The sequence below is a fragment of the Vigna unguiculata genome, chromosome 6, assembly GCF_037176805.1.
Source record: "Vigna unguiculata cultivar grain cowpea cultivar isolate G323 ecotype 2 chromosome 6, ASM3717680v1, whole genome shotgun sequence".
NCBI lineage: Eukaryota > Viridiplantae > Streptophyta > Magnoliopsida > Fabales > Fabaceae > Vigna > Vigna unguiculata.
Window position 1 is genome coordinate 25,705,929 of NC_140797.1, and position 5,491 is coordinate 25,711,419.

Here is a 5,491-nt window from a genome sequence, read left to right on the forward strand (position 1 = left end):
GAATTTCTAATCATGGATGCCTTTTGTTTTCTTCTCACGAATAACTAGCACAATATTATGTGTTGTGATTCAAACACGTAATATCTTTTTTGCAATGATTCTTATAGTCACCTTTATTAAAAAATAAACAACACGATCATAAAGACATAATAATGGAAACATCTCAACCAAAAATATGAAATTAGATTCCAAACATGGAAGTTAAAATTTTAACTTGATATTAGAAGGGGTTGCGCGAACGCTAATCCCACTGCCACAAATTATGATGTAGGCTTTGTCATTGGGACAGACCTTAGAGGAGCACCCCTTCCAAGTGCAATGAAAGCCACTACCCTAGGCCATAAACCTTCATGATCATCTATTGACCCCGTCCAAGTAGGTATGTTCTAAGGTATCACACATCTCACTTTTGTAGTGTATTCTTCCTACTTCAACCACTAAAACTTTCGATGTGGGATTAGGCAAAGTAGTTTGAAAATTAGAACCAACATCCCTAAGTTACTTGGTGTGTCTCTTTATTTGATCTATACCTTATTTTAATATCATATTAAAGAAGCAATTGAGTTTCTTTTTTCTGAAAATAAAAATATAAACAAGTTTTATAATTAAAAATAATCCCTTTTAAAACATAATGGTCATTAAATTTGATCTTGATATTTCACAACTATTTTATGGTTAGCACAAAAAAATAAATTAAAATCGGTATCTAAATTCTTCTTGTAATTATACAACCGTTTTTTGTTTGATTATTATATTAGTTTTACTATTTATACTTATACAAGAATAACTCATCAGAATTAATTTTAAGGTGTTCTCGAATAGGATAGAGAATCTATACTTAAAGCACGATAGACTAAGAAATGATAAAGACAAGAAACTCCACCTGAAATAAAAAGTGAAACCAAATAAAGGAAAAAAAAGTTTTCAAACTGGAAAAAAAATTATTATCATAAATTGAAACATAAAATGTTTTAACAAATCAAACTTGTGGTTCAATGGTAAAGAATTGAATGTGTTGCAATTCACAAATTTAAATGTTAACATAGATTTAAAAGTTAGAATTTTGTAATGATAACCAAACAGATATTGTATAAGTACAACTAATAAAGCATTTTAAATATAAATAAAATAATTTATATTCTTCAAAAATATAGTAAAAGATTATAAAATATTAGTAAAAAGCAAAATCAATTACATTCCGACAATTATGTTTTAGAAAAAAAAAATCACTCTCACACTGAGAAAGTAAAAATAAAATAGTTTTCTAAAATAAATCAAATGCCTTTTTAAGAACGAATAATATAAAGAATAGTGTAATGTATTTTTCAATAAAATTAATTAAATATGATAAGATTTGATGTAAGATGAAATTTGAAAAAAATAAAGGTTTTAACTTAGTCATTATTAAATTTTTTGTTATTTTAAGTTTTGATCAGTATCAAAAGTTTCGTGTGTGATACTTGGATGTAAATTAATAATTTATATGCGTAGCTTCCAAAGTGCCTTATTATGAAAGGTTTAAAATTCGTAATAAATTGTAATGGTATTAGTTTTTATATTCTTGATTGCTTTGTCGTGAGTTAAGGTTGTTGTGCTAACGAGGTTTTGTTATGTTATTTGTTTAATTGTGTAGTTTTCAAGTTAGATTTCACTTTGTGAGTTGATTAGGGATTATGATCCCACCTCATGCAAATGTTTGTGGCCTGTGGTTCTAGAGTTTTTTAACACATTTTTACTTTCTTCTCAACTTTCCCGTAAGAATATTGCCCTAGATTATAATAATAAAGAATTTCTAATCATGGATGCCTTTGTTTTCTTCTCACGAATAACTAGCACAATATTATGTGTTGTGATTCAAACACGTAATATCTTTTTTGCAATGATTCTTATAGTCACCTTTATTAAAAAATAAACAACACGATCATAAAGACATAATAATGGAAACATCTCAACCAAAAATATGAAATTAGATTCCAAACATGGAAGTTAAAATTTTAACTTGATATTAGAAAGGGTTGCGCGAACGCAAACCCCACTGCCACAAATTATGACGTAGGCTCTGTCACTGGGACAGACCTTAGAGGAGCACCCCTTCCAAGTGCAATGAAAGTCACTACCCTAGGCCATAAACCTTCATGATCATCTATTGACCCCGTCCAGGTAAGTATGTTCTAAGGTATCACACATCTCACTTTTGTAGTGTATTCTTCGTACTTCAACCACTAAAACTTTCGATGTGGGATTAGGCAAAGTAGTTTGAAAATTAGAACCAACATCCCTAAGTTACTTGGTGTGTCTTTTTATTTGATCTATACCTTATTTTAATATCATATTAACTCATCAGACTTTTAAGATGTTCTCGAATAGGATAAAGAATCTATACTAAAAGAACGATAGATTAAGAAATGATAAAGACATGAAACTCAACTTTAAATAAAAAGTGAAAACAAATAAAGGAAAAAAAAAGTTTTCAAAATTTTACAAAGTTCGGAAACAAAATTATTATCCAAAATGAAAACATAAAATGTTTTAAACAATCAAACTTGTTGTTCAATGGTAAAGAATTGAATGTGTTGCAATTCACAAATTTAAATGTTAACATTGATTTAAAAGTTAGAATTTTGTAATGATAACCAAACAAAAAATATGTTGTATAAGTAAAACTAATAAAGCATTAAAAATATAAATAAAATTATTTATATTCTTCAAAAATATAGTAAAAGATTATAAAATATTAGTAAAAAGAAAAATCAATTACATTCAAACTATTATGTTTTAGAAAAAAACAATTGCTCTCACATTGAGAATGTAAAAATAAAATGGTTTTCTAAAATAAATCAAATGTCTTTCTATGAACGAACAATGTAAAGAATAGTGTAACGTATTTTTCAATAACATTAATTGAATAAAGTAAGATTCAATGTCATATGAAATTTAAAACTTGAACAATATAAAGGTTTTAACTTAGTCATGATTAAATTTCTTGTTATTTTAGTTTTTATTCATTATCAGGAGTTTCGTGCGTGAGACTTGGATATGTAAATTAATAATGCATATTCGTAACTTCCAAATGGCAACATTGTAATAAAGGTGTAAAATTCGTATTAAATTATAAAAGTTGTATATCTTTAAAACATTCCATTCTTAAAATCAGCATAGAAACATAAAAGTAATTTAAATTGAAGTGTAATTACAACTTAATCCATAATTACTCAAAATCCATATTAGACTAAATATAATTTTATTCCAAAAAATATCATAAACACATTAAATATTGTTAACAACAGTTGATCCTCTTGTACGCATATAAGACTGAGACTCACTTGCATCACTAGTTTGCTAAAATGATAAAAGAAAATTGTTAAGGTGAAATAATCAATGACACAAGTGTGATTTGCAAGAATAAGAAGAAAACAATAACACAACAAATTACAAAGTAAACATAAAACTATGTAAGCCATTATTTAGTTAACTAAACATAAGTGTGATTTCAGAATCATCTAAATGATATTTTAAAAAACCATGCTCCAATTTTATCATTTAAAACCATAAATTACTGTAATTAAAATTGTATAGCATGCAAACATAAGAGTAAAAATGTAAATGAGTTGAGGAGGGGAAAAGATATTGAGGAAAAAGATTATTAAACTTTGATGCATTCACGAAGGAACTATGAAAGAAATTAAAACAATATATTTGCAATCTTGTCCAATGAGGTGAGAATAAAAGACACTTAATGTTATTGCCTGGTAAACAATTTTTGCTACTCGTTTTATTGTCAATTCCAATTGCATTAATGCATCTTTAACAAGCATGCAACCAACCAGAGCAACAACTAAGTTGACCTTCTTAGGACATAAAATACCAAAAGACAAGGTGTGTAAAAAGTACAATGAGTCAGATATGGATAAGACCCCCAAAACAATCAATCAAGATAGTTTACACATCAAACCAAGCAAAGTATTTCAATAGCTTTAAAATTATGTTCAAACTTGTCAGTAAAAGTTGATACATGTTGATTAAAATAACATAAGTTTCTTAAGAAAAAAAAACTATGCAATGCCACCACATGAATGAAATAAAGCAGTCTAACTTTTTAATGTTTGTATTACAGTTGTGCTGAATATACTTGTGATAATACAATGATACTTGTTCATATTGCCAAATCATTGATTTTTTCTTAGCCTGCATTTGTACTTACTAGAAAATCAAATACACAATTATGTGGATACCTTGAAGGATAGAAATGGAGACATAAAACAATATAATTGGTAAAGAGAACAAGGACGAAAAACTATGAAACTGTTAAGGATTCTTAAACCTGCTTTATTCCCTTTAATATTACTTAAACTTTTGGCATACATGTCTAACAAACTAGTACTTAAACAAATGCTCAAAGGCACCGTTGCTATGAGCCAAACTTTCGTTCTTCTTGTCCAATGTCAACCCTCACTCAATGAATGTGACCAAATCATTAACTCACTTTACCACTCACTAAATATTGTTTAAAAGGGTATAAACTAAAAATGCAGGAAAATGAAAGATAATAAGGCTAGAGAATGTGAAGAAAGTCATCTTTTCATACCCTGAGATCATCATAATCCAAGACACTGCACTCAACTTAGGAATTTCATCAAACACGTACTAAGCAACAACAACATCCCCACACACAGAATACATCGCCATCAAACTATTACCCACAAAAATCTTAAACACAAATGTTCAAGAATTGGATGTTTTTAATAACTTTTCTAGATTAATTTCTTTAAACATATTGTGTTAAAATTGTTAAAGTTTTCATATTAATAACTTACATAGATCTTTAAACACCACCTTTACTTATACATAGACATGAATCATTGAAGTTTCAGATGATCAATAAACATATGCAAATATGAGGTTTTCGTGAACTTGCTAAGTTATTTTAGTGGACCAACTCCCTCACCCTTGTAGTGTTCAACAGAGCCATCAACTCCAACATCGAAGCCACGGACCCACCGTGTCTTTAGGGTCGAACACTCTAAATGATTCAACTGCCTCCCATCACCATGCCTTCATCGTCCACCACTACTTGGGTAGTTGAATCCAGTTGAAAAATTTTCAAACTTTTTCAATCAAAGAAAGGGGACCTCAAATTGTGTTTAGGGTTCAAAAATATGAACATCAAAGGGGAATGTGAATGAAACTTTGTGGAGGTGAAAACATGAGATGAAAACGTGAGACAAACACGCTAAGAGGGAAAGTTGAAAATGAAATGAAAGTGTGATAAGTATGAAAAATACTTATTATTTATGTTTGATTGGACCTCTTAATTATATTCATTCATGTGTTTTGTGGGAAGTCTTAGGGTGTTTTTAGGTTAGGTATATTTTGTCTTTTATTGGAGATTATTGTATAGGAAAGTGAAGGATTGGAGGAGAAGTGAGGTTGTACTGTCAAGACCGTGTCGCCCAGCGAGCATGCCAAGTTGCCCAACGAGATTGCCAGGTCG

General features: G+C 29.0%; 2 non-coding genes across 2 annotated transcripts; both read right to left on the minus strand.

The window, feature by feature from the left end:
• Positions 1-223: 223 nt before the first annotated feature.
• On the minus strand, positions 224-383 carry LOC114189361 (U1 spliceosomal RNA). Its single transcript, XR_003605664.1, has one exon. It is a non-coding gene; the product is annotated as a U1 spliceosomal RNA (small nuclear RNA).
• A 1,626-nt stretch (positions 384-2,009) lies between these two features.
• LOC114189359 (U1 spliceosomal RNA) lies at positions 2,010-2,168 on the minus strand. Its single transcript, XR_003605662.2, has one exon. It is a non-coding gene; the product is annotated as a U1 spliceosomal RNA (small nuclear RNA).
• Positions 2,169-5,491: the final 3,323 nt, after the last annotated feature.